Raw genomic sequence first — 12,660 nt, 5'->3', positions numbered from 1 at the left:
TACTACTACTACTACTACTACTACTACTACTACTACTACTACTACTAGTTAATATTTGCATGGCACTGACTATGTGCCAGGAACTGTGCTAAGCACTTTGCAATTATCATCTCTTTTGATCCTCACAAAAACACTGGGAGGCAGGTGCTAATATTATCCCCATTTAACAGATGAGAAGCAAAGATTGTTATTTGCTCTTGTCACATAGCTAGTGAGGGTCTGAGGCTGCATTTGAATTCAGGAGTCCTTGACTTCAGGCCCAGTGCTCTATCTATTCTGTCACCTAGCAGCCCCATACTCTCAACATGTTTAGGAAAAATAAAAGATGCGTGTATGTATATATGTGTATGCACACACACACACACACACACATACACACTTATATTCAGAGCATTGTGAAGCCATAGAGCAACAGGATGTGAATAGAGAGCTAGCATCAGGAAAGGCTGGGTTCCAGTCCCACCTCCAAGAGGTCCTAGATAAAGAGTATCTGTCAGGAGTTCCCTACAGTGGCATCCCAGGGTTCCAACAAAATAGAACCAACAAAACCACCACCACCAACAACAACAACTAAAACCACATTTCAAGTCCTACCTTGACCAGAATACTCCATCTTCCTCCTTCCTACCTGAGGACTTTTGCACCAGCTCTCCTCCATGCTCGCAGTCGTCTCCTCCCCTCTGCCACTTAGTTTCTTTGGCTTCCACAGCTCAGCTAAAATCTCACTTTGAGCAGAAAGCCTTTCTCTGCACTTTCTCCTCCAAATTTTCACCACTGGCTAGTCCCTTCACTCTGAGATTACTTTCAATTTACATTCATTCACTAAATCAATAAACGTTTATTAAGCACCTAATATGCACTTTATAGATTTTTAATAAATGTATGTTAAGTTTAGGACTAGGGAAGCTAGATGAAGTCTGAGAACTCATCTTCCGAAGTTCAAATCTGGCCTCAGACACTTACTAGCTGTGTGACTCTGGGCAAGTCACTTAACCCTGTTAGGCTCAGTTCTTCATCTATAAAATGATCTGGAGAAGGAAATGGCAAACCACTCCAGTATTCGTGCCAAGAAAACCCCAAATGGGATTGAAAAGAGTCAAACACAATCAAAATGACTGAACAACAACAAACTTTAGGACACTGGTCATAGGTTGTTGACTTGATCTTGCAGTTTAAAGTCTTTTCTATAAATTAGACAGGGAGGTTTTAGTTTTTCTTTTAGTTTTTTTTAATGTTAAATTCAAGAAGGATTTAGGGGGGAAATGTTCAAAGAAAGTCTCTGGGCATCATTTGTTTTTAATGCATTAATGCTTTCATTCGATAACACAGCTCACATAGAACCCCACCATGATTGATTTCAAAAAGATCTCTGTGGCATAGGATATTAGAACACAGAATAATGGGGTATTGAGCCAAAAGAAACATTAGAACATCAAGTGCTAGAAAATAAGACATAGAAGGAGCTAGTAGGGGCCTCAGAATGCAAAATATCTGAACACAGATAATAGAGTTTTAGTTACAGCTGGAAGGGACCTTAAAGACCACCTAATCTAATACCTTCATTTAGTGGGAAAGAAAAGTGAGGCCTAAAAATGGCTTGCCGAATGTCATAGAATATGAACTAAAAGAACAAAGGCTCCACTAAGCTACAAGTCCAGACATACCTCAACTAATGTAACTCATTGGTCAATAAGATTACAAAGGTCAGGTGGTGCCATAAAAACAATTTTCTAAATGGGAGATGAGTCAGATGAGGCTCAGGGGAGTTTACCCCAACCTTCCACTTTTCATAGTGTGGAAACGAGCCATTAGTGACAAAGGAAAGAGGAAGACTTGTTTGTATGATTTTTTTTTTTTTTTTGTAGAGGGGAAGGAAAGGCATCTTCCTTATAGGCAACTTCTTTGGGGGAAATTCCCTCTGCCAATTAGGTTTGGCAAAGCATCTTTAATTTATCGTCTTTATGTATTCCCTAAGTTGTGTGTCACTCATGATGCACAGCTAGTAAAATAAAGGACTTTAAACAAGTATTCCTAATTCTGTGGCAGGCCTTCTATACACAATCCCTGTCCAGCTAGCCACATGAAGGTGAGAGGAGTTTGGTTATAATGAATTACTGGGATTAGAAAATAACATTGGTTACCTGGAGTTTGCCTGCACACTATGAGGACTCTATCTTTAGGAAATTAGAGAAGACCTTCAGTGAAATCTTTTTCATTTGACCAGAATTTAATTTAGTCAACTACTGATGACTAAATTAAATTCTGATCTCATGTATTTTATGTCCTTGGAAGATAAACAAACTGTTAGGCTCAGGGAAAAAACAGAATGTCACATTTCTATAGTGCTTCAAAGTTTACAAAACACTTCACTCACAATAACTTGATGAGGTGGGAGTGAGAGTTATCTTCAACTCCATTTTACAGATGAGAAAAATGTAACCAAACAAGCGTAAATGCCTTTCCTAAGGTCGCACAGGTAGTGAAATGTCTGAGCTATGATTTGAATCCACTTCTGATTTCAGATCTAAAACTTTTCCCATATTTTCCTAACCTTAAGTCTATACCCCTACCTCCTTTTTATTTACACATCCATTAAGGACTAAATAGTTTTATATGTGGGAAAGGAAGAAGACTATCTATGAAAATATCTATCTCTAAGAATGTCAGGGCTAGATTTTGCTGACAGCATTTACACTAGCAAAAAAACAGTTTCTCTCAGTAAGCCCAATCCTAGTTTTGTCTGTAATGGAGGGTTTCTGAACAGGGTTTGAATGGATGAATTGCTTAGTGAAGTGTCAAATCAGGTTACATCAGCTGAACTACCTGTTGTAACCTATCAACCCAAAAATTAGAACACACACCATTGAAAGACTCCTTCCTCCACCCTACCTCCCCATTCCTTTCTTTCTCCCTTTAAAGAATCAACTTCTAAAGACGGGCAACGATTTAGCTATTAAAAGCAAGACACTCTTCACTGAAGTTCACAGGGTGAGGAAGTGAAAGACTATGGAATTAAGAATAGGGAATTTCTTTGGAAGGAATAGAGATTCAATCAATCCCCTGTTAAACAAGTCCTCTCAGCTCTTTCTGTGGTGATTCAAAAATACAGTTAGCCCAATAAATAATGATGACACCTTTCTCAGAAGTTTACTCCAAAGACCAATTGATGTCACCATATGCAAGTCAGGTTGATATACAAGCACACTTAATTGGCCCCAAAGCCAATTTTGTGCATGGAATCCAGGTATCTGATGTCTGCAGTTTCACTGACCTTTAGAGATTTCCAGAAATGATTTTATGAGATTTAATTCTATTATTTCTAGACATGAAATCCTATTTAGTTACTTCCTCTGAGATAACAGCATAGGCTTTTAAAAAGGAGTTGGATATAGACATTATAAGATGTGTCTATATGACAGAAATTCCCACCAGAATCACAGAATTTCAGAGCCAGTCCTTATTGTGCCTCATAAGGAAATTCTAGTGTAACAGTTCCAACAATCAATAATTTAGTCTCTCCTTGAATATCACTAATGACAGGCAATTCACTCTTTCACTGAATAGTTATTCATTCAATTGAATTTAATTTAGGTCCTAGTATATGCAAGGTATAAGGAATACCAATACAAAAATGAAACTGTTCATGTCATCAAGAGCTTATACTCAATTGGAGCAGGGGAGGGAGGTATTACACATATAGGTAAACAAAATGTTCATGGTATATTTACAAAGAAATTGTGGGAAGTTTGAATTATTAAGAAATTTTATATCAAGTGGAAAACTATCTCTCTGCAACTTCTACTCATTGCTTCAATCTTTGTATCCCTCACCCCTAAAACACCTTTGCCCAAGTTGAATAAATGTTTTGAATGTCATGCTCCCATGCCTAGAATGCTCTGGTTCCTCATCTCTGCCCCCTGGATTGCCTGGCTTCCTTCAAAACCCTGCTAAAATTCACCTCTTGTAGAAGCCTTCCTCAGTTCCTTTTAATTCTCTTACCATCATCAGTTGATTATCTCCAACGTAGCCTCCATAAAGCTTGATTATACATAATTGTTTGCAAGTTGCCTCCCCCCATTAATTTGTGAGTTCCTTGAGAGCAGGTACTCTCTTTTGTCTTTCTTTGTAACCTTGGCACAGTGCTTGACATGTAGTAGATCCTTAATAAATTCATTTATTGACTCACTCTATATTGTATGGACCCTGTCTCTTATTTGTAAAATGAAAGGGTCAGACAAGATGATCCCTGATGGTTTCAGCTCAAGATCTATAATCATAAAAACTTTCCTTTCTCCTCCATTAGAATACATCACTAAAACTGGTGTATTTTTTGTCTTACATCTACTCTGTATATATTGTGTCTCTTTAATTAGAATTCAATCCTCTTGAATGATAGGACACTGTTTTTGCCTTTCTTTGTATACCAGGACTTAGCACAGTCCATGGGAAACACTCAACAAATACTTATTGACTGACTGGCAACACCATGCATAGAGTATACACTTGATTACCTGCTAGTTAAATTGGCCTGAATTAAATCTTACACTTAAAACCAAATCCACAGTAGAGTGAAATAGGCACTTCAGAAATAATAAGTTTCCCATTTTACAGATGGGCAAGTTCAATTCCATTCAATGTTTAAAAACAAACAAAGAAAAGCCACCCAGAAACTAAACAACTGTTATATGTAAGATATTGTGCTGGGGATTAGGAGATTAAAAAAAGGAGCTATATCTACTCTCAATGAAATTACTGGGGGAAATATCCATGTACAGCAATAAATAGAAGAAGAATTGAGGAAAGAGGAAAAACTAAACACTGAAGGATCAGGAAATGGACCAAAAAGGAAGTGGCATCTGAGATGAGCCTTGATAATGAGTCATAACATTATAGGATTACATATTTAGAGCTATTAGCAGTGTTGAGTTCAAATTCTGCATTTTATACACGAGGAAAATGAGGCACAGAGAAGTTAAATTACATATGATTATAAATTTAGAGGTGAAAGGAAAATTCAAGGACTTCGAAACCAACTTTCTTATTTTATAGATGACAAAACTGAGGAATAGAGAAGATGAGTGACTTGCCTGGAGTTACAAAGCTAGTAACCTCCTAAGACAATATTTGAACCTAGATTTTTCTGACTCCAAGTCCAACATCTACCCACTACATCAACTCTTATGGTTATTATGAGGATTAAATGAGCTAAAGTATTAGAGAGAACTCTGCAATCATAAATTGCTATAATCAGTTATTAGTAATTATCAAATGATCATTCCCAGTTCAACAGCACCCCCCTCAACACATACATTCATGCTCCTGCCCTCCCAATACATATCATCAGCAACCATTCAAGTATAATTTTGAAGAATGCTTCCAAAGGCACCAAATTCAATCCTCTTCGAATGGGGTCTTTATTCAGCTAACTTTAAAAGGAGCTTAATGAATGCTTGGCTTTTTGCCATAAGTTTAGTAGTTCACCAATGCATGAAGCTTTTTTAGTTAAAGTTAAGAAAGGTTCATCAAGCTTAAGAAAGCTACATAAAATAATAACTCGCTGGAAAGATTTTAATGTCTGCACAATTAGGGAAATTGTCAGATTCCAGCCATGGAATCCAGTACAAGAAATAACTAAATTGTAAAAAGTTTAATCCAAATTTTTTCATTAATGCAGACTAAATCCCATCTGTTTGGGCATAGTTAACAATATAACTCAAAGACTCAGGCCAGAGTAAACTCTGCTTCTTCTTGGGAGTGATAATAAAACTCTTAAGATTAGATATTATACACCTTGTATTACATGGGAAGGGAAGGGAAGGAAAAGGAAAGGTGGAATGGAGCAACACACTAGCCATTATGTACATACAAATATACTCAGGGTAAATTCACAGTAATCTTAGAGGGAAATTACCGTCAATAGGTCAGGCTTGGGGATGGGGGAGTCTCCTGCAGAAGGTGAAACCGAGATTTAAAGGAAGCCAAGGAAATCAGAAAATAGAGATGATGAGGGAGAACATTCTGGGTAAGGGGAGCAGGGAATTGGAGAGGACATGATTTGGGGGAATGGGAAAAACAGCAAGAATACCAGTAGCAGTAGTTCATAGAATATATACAGTGGACTAAAGCATCAGAAAGCAGGAAATAACAGAAGGATGGCAGGCTGTGAAGGTTTTTAAAAGGCAAATGAAGGATTTTCTCTTTGATCCTAGAAGTAATAGGGTGGTAATAGTAGTAGAGTTTACTAAAGAGGGGATGGCATAGTCAAAACCGGGTTTAAGAATATCACTTTGGCAGCTGAGAAATTTGCTACTATAGCTTAAAAAGCGACTACAATAGTCTAGGCAAGAGGTGATTAAGGCCAGCATTAGAGTGATGGATATATGACTTGAAAGACGGTGATGTATTTGATAGATTTTTATGACAAGAGAAACAATACTTGAAAGTACTGGATATGTGGAGTGAAAGAGAGTGCAAAGTTGAGAATGAGACTTAGGTTGCAAATATGGGTGACTGTAAGACTAGCTGTCCCTGTGAAGTTTGGCAGAATCACAGAATATCAAAATGACAAGAAAGCTTAAAGATAATTTAGTTCAACCAAGGACCCCATGTTTTTGGGTATTTTTTTGTTTTTGACTAGGAAGTTGTTTCCTAGACAAGTGGAATGACTTGTTCAAACTCCTACAGCTAATAGGTGGCAAAAGATTCAGAATCAAGTAAAATGTTGCTTCTGCCACTCTATAATTTAAATGAAGCATTTCACAAAATCTTTGAGAAAATTTTCATAAACAACATAGGAAACATTCAGGGCAGATTATAGTATAGTCAAAGGTCTTTGAAACTATTTGAATCAGAAGGACAAAAAACCTTAATTAATTGATCAATATGAGTCATCTCTAATGAAGGAACCCAGAGTTCTATCATTAGCCATACTTGGTTGTTTTTAATTTAATAATTTGGATGGAAACTTTGATACCATGTTACATATGTGCCACAAAGCTGAGAGGGATAGGTTCAAATACATGATTTGGCTTAAGCAATTAAAACTTTGGGGCCACCATATATATGTGGAGACATACACACAAACATATATACATATATATACATAAACACATACACATACACATATATACATGTATACATGTATGTGTGTGTGTGTATGCATACTTGGGAACTTCTCTGAGACTGAGATTCCTTCTATACAGTAAGGATAATAATACCTTCAGTACCCACTGCACAGTGTTGTTATGAGTAAATAAAGTAAGGTAAGTAAAGTGATTCACAAAACTAAAATCTTGTCTAAATGTCAATAACAACACAACAATCATCATCATCAGAAGCAGCAGCATTTATATAGTGATTTAATAATAGAATAATTTAAGTCTCAGATTCACCTTCTGCATGAGGCTTCCCCACCCCTAAGTTTGTGAAGCACTTCACAAACATTATCTCCTTCTGTTCTCACAAACCTGGTGGTAGATGCTATTATTAATCCCATTTTAAAGATGAGGAGACTGAGGGAGAGAGTTTAAATTGATTTCCTCAAGCCCACATAGCTAGTTTCTGAAGCCAGATTGGAATTCAGTTCTTTCTGGCTCCAAGCCCAGTGCTTTCTCTATGCACTGTGGTGGCGGCAATATAGTATCGTATGGCTATTCTTAGCTAAAATTCAGATTCGAAAAGATCTCGATAATCTGAAACCCAGTCCCACCATCTGCCTAAAAAAAGGAAAAATGAAACTTAAGGATAATTTCTGAATTTAGGTTGAAAAATAATGTGATGAAAAATCACAATGATGATGGCAATAATATCTAGCACTTATGCAGCTCTCTATGGTTTGCAAAGTACTTTCCATATATTAACTCTTTTGATTCTCACAACAACCTTATGAGGGAGTTACTACTATTCCAATTTTACCGATAAGGAAACTGAAGTTGAAAGATTTCGTGTGACTTACCCAGGGTCACAGAGCTAATAAATGTTTAGTAATTCCCTCCATGTATTCGATATTTCAGCGAAATTGGTATACCCACCATCTTCTGTATGTACTCTGAATTTCCCCTCGCGTCTGTGCTTTGTTCATATTCTTCACAGTGGCCAAGATGCAGCTCCTCCTTGAACGGTTAGTATAGTCCTATTCGACTCTTATCTATCTATGAGTCAATGCTTAGGTAGTAACAATCAGACAATCAATGCTAATTTATTGAGTGCCTACTATGTAGCAGACACTTACTAGGTGTCAGGGATGTAAAAACAAAATTGGTATAGCCCATAACTATAAGGAGCTTATACGAAATGTCCTAAAATTCTTAGTGTAGTTTTAAGCTATTAAAACTTTTAAAGGTAAACTGAAAGTTTTAGGACATCCTGTACATGTTATGGATTAGACGGTTTCCAGATAGACTGAAACTGGTCCTAGAATGATAGTCTAAAAGAATCAACTTTGTCCAGATTTTCTAGTAGAAGTAATATTTAATTGGTAGGAGGATGTTCTAGAATGACTTCATCTCCTTGTTTTAAATCACATTTCAAATGACACTTCCTCTAGGAAACTTTCCCCAGTCTTCTCAACCAACAATGGCCTTTCATATACCATAATCATTTTCTTGCATCTCTCCAAAGCATTTACAGTTTGCATGTGTGTGTGTGTGTGTGTGTGTGTGTGTGTGTGTGTATCTTTGTGTGTAATGTTCTTTACTAGACTATAAATCCTATGAAGGCAAGTATAGTTCTCCATGCATTGCCGTTAATGTCTATTACATTTTTCTAGGCTCAATTTGTTATTATCATTGCTGTAGTTGTTGAGGTATGTGGGTTTCAATTAACTGACCACAATCTCTACATAAACTAATTAAACCCCATAGTTTCCAAAAAAAATCCAAAAGAAAACACAAATCTTACACAATGTCTTAGTTTCTAGCAGTTGGTCAGCAGTCAACAAGCATTTATTAAGTGCTAATTATGTGCCAGGCACAGTGCCAAGCCCTGAGGTTATAAAGAAAGGAATTTAGAAGGTATCTATAGGTAGGGCCTTATATGGTAAAAAAGGGTAGAGCATCCTTGTAACTTTTATTTGAAAGTTGGAGGAAGATCTCTCTCCATTGGAAATTTCATATTTTTTTATTCCTTGATTATTAAATCTTTGGACACACAATGATCTTCCATGATGAGGGACATGAAAGTTACTTAATTAGCGAGAAACAATGCAGACAGTGGAAAGAAAGCTATCTCTGGAGTCAAAGGACTCAAGAGCAAATCTTGTTTATGATCCTGAACGTACTGATGTGACCTTAGACAAGTCACTTCAACCATTGGACTCCTAGTCCACATCTTCTAGATCTATATTTAAAAGCCTATGGTTAAGTTGGAGCACCAGTTTATCAATCCTTGTTAGGTGATGGCCATTCAAGGACAAAAATGAAGTCATTCCTGTGCTTCGGAAGCTAACATATATCAGGGATCTTAGGAGGTCTTTAAACAGAAATATGGATTGAACTATCAGGAGTGGGGAACCTGCAGCCTTGAGGCCACATGTGGCCCTCTAGTGCAGCCCTCTGAAGTTTGGATTCAGCCAAAGGGCCACACTTAAGGACTTGAAGGTCCACATGTGGCCTCGAGGCCGCAGGTTATCCACCTCTGGAATAGATGGCCACAGAAGTATTTTACCACAAAAAAAATAATTAAAAAGAAATAATGTAGAAATTTAATAGGATTTGAAGTCAGAGTTTAAAATTCTAATTTTGCTGTTGGGGAAATCAAAAGATAATTGAAAGAATATTGGATTTTGAGTTGGGGTTATAGGGTTTGAACCCCTCCTCTTCTATTTACTAGTAACTCCCAAGATATAGTATCACCTTGGACAAATCTATCCAGGCCTCAGGTTTTCCACAGTAAAATGAGAGGTTAGATGCAGATTTCCTTTCAGGTCCCTGATAACTCTAAATTTATGATCCTATGATCTATGAACCTTCTTATAGGTTGGGTGACTTTAGGCAAGTCACTCTTTGGAACTTAACGTTGTCATCAATAAAATGATGATTTTGTACTCCTTAATCTCTAAAACTACTCCCAGCTCTAAATCTTTCCTTTCTATAAATTATCTAGTAAATGATTATTAAACGGGCAGAAAATCTTGGCAATTCAGTCTCCAGTCAATCTCTTGATTATCTCAGTAATTCAGGGGAGAAAATACAACAAATTTCTTGATTTGAATTTTCCAAATAATTCTGATTACATAGCTCTCATTTGAATAGCTGGGTAGAAAGTATTCTGAATTTGTTTTTATTATGGTGATCTCTTTCATAAGAGAGTTGATAGAAATTCATATCCAAGTGCTAAAAACAATCCTTGGAACCTGTTATGGGAGAATTAAATAAGACCACAGAGATGTAACAATACCAATCATAATAGTGACGTTTATGTTATTTATATTAACAAGGACAAAAATGATGTCTGATTCTTCAGTGCCATGCTGAATATTAAAATTTCTCAATCCCACAGAAAGAAACCGTGTGAGAATTAATAATGGAATGGGTAAATTGACTCTCGTTGTAAAAGGAAAAACTCATGTGAGGGTTCAATTGCTTAGAGGATAGTTTCTCATGGACATTGCAGAGTCCTGATTTAAGTGGACTTTCTTTGTGAAATAAATTATATATTTGGATTATAGTACTATTTAGCTCAATTCTTTGCTTAATGTGCTATGTACTCATATCGTATTTCCCCAGCCAAAATATTAAAAGTTTCTTGAGGTCAGGAAAAACAGTTATTGACTAAAATATTAGGTGGCTCTTGAAGCCTTTACAAAGCTCTTTATATTCGTTTCTACTTTCATCCTCACAACTATGAGGTAGAAAAGTCTTATGACATCTCATTTTACAGATGAGGAAACTGAAGGTCAGAGAGGCAACTCATTCCCTGTGGTCATAAAGTGACAGTGCTGTGGGACACAAACAGAATTCAAGCTCAGGTCTCTTCTGACTCCAGTGCCACCGTATTTGCACTACACCACACAGTCTTATACATTATATCCGTTATAGACCTTCTTTAACCAATGCCCTTCCACATATTAGCTGAACAATGAATATTTTTTGATTAAGTTAGTGAGCAATATATTCTCATAATATTAATGCCTAGCATTTATATGCACTTTAAGGTTCGCAATTCTCTGTACATAGTTATTTTTTGCCTTATAACAACCAAGTGAAGCAGGTGTATTATTAGTTCCCATTTTATATATAAGGTAAATAATCCTGGGGGGAAGTAGTGACTTTCCCAGGGTCACACAAATATTAAGTATCTAAGGTAGGATTTTACTTCAGATATTCCTGATCCCAAGTTCAGAGCTCATAAGTACTGCACCACCTAGCTGTCTAATCACTATGTTCTTCATTATCCCTGTTGTCATCATCACCCTGTCAGAAGATCATACAATTTGGAATCAAAAAAGAATGTCCCCATTTTGCAATGACATCCCAGGCTGTTTAAGTGATGTAATAAAAATAGACATTATTACAGATGTTTTAGATAGTACTCTAAGGTTTGCAACAACACATATATGTATGAATGTGTATATATAACATATACACACAAACATATATACACACATATGTACACACACATATTCTCACTTTGCTCTCACAATTAGCCTCTGACATCAGTGCTGCAAATATTATTGCCCTCCTTTTAGAGTATACCGAGGCTGAGACAAAATAAGAGACTTGCCTGTGAGATGAAGTTTGATCCAAGGGCTTCCTGACTCTTCCTCTAGTACTACACTCAGTTCCTGCTTCCTCTCAGTATCCTTCTTCTTTTCATCCTCCTCCTTTTCTTCTCTGAACTTTACTTGTTCCTTCACCTTACTGTCATAATGATAGCGCTCAAACATACATACATACATATATATATATGTATATATATATGTATATAGCACCTCATGGTGACAACAGCATTTATATAAATCAACAGACAGGTAGCACGGTGGATAGAATACTGAACTCAGAGTCAGGGAAGGCCTAAATTTAAGTCTTGCCTCAGACATGTTCTTGCTATGTGACCCTGGCAAGTCACTTAACATGCTTCTTTCTGAATTTCAACATCAGCAAAATGAGGACAATAATAGCACTTACCTCAGAGGGTTGTCTGAAGTTTAAATGAGATAAAATAAATTCTTTTCCAAACAGAGGTATTATTAGCTAGCTATGATATAAATTATTTTACTTGATTGATTTTGACAACAGACTTGTGCTACATTTACTTTTCAATACCCTAACACACTACCCCTTTTCATCTATCTTTTATGTGTTTTCTTCCCCTATTAGCAGGCAAGCTCCTTGACAGCAGATACCGTCTTTCATTTTGCTTATATTGGTGTCCCTAAAGCTTGTCTTAGTGGTAGGCACATGGCAAAAGCTTAATATATGCTTGTTGATTTCACTATAGGGATGATGAATTAGAGTAAAGGAGAGGTTTGAGAAAAGGAGACCAATTAGAAAGCTATTGCAGTAATTCAGGAGAGAGCTGACAAGGGCTTGAATGAGAATCATGGCTCTATGGTAGAAGGAAAGGGGAAGACTAGAAAGGTATGATAGAGATAAAAAACAGTAAGATTGGATATGTTGGCTGAAGGAGAATAAATAGTCAAGGATACCTTTTGGGTTGAGA

This window comes from Vombatus ursinus, unplaced genomic scaffold (genome assembly GCF_900497805.2).
Source record: "Vombatus ursinus unplaced genomic scaffold, bare-nosed wombat genome assembly UNPS02005659.1, whole genome shotgun sequence".
Taxonomy (NCBI): domain Eukaryota; kingdom Metazoa; phylum Chordata; class Mammalia; order Diprotodontia; family Vombatidae; genus Vombatus; species Vombatus ursinus.
The sequence above is the reverse complement of the archived record's forward strand: the minus strand, read 5'-3'. Positions refer to the sequence as shown.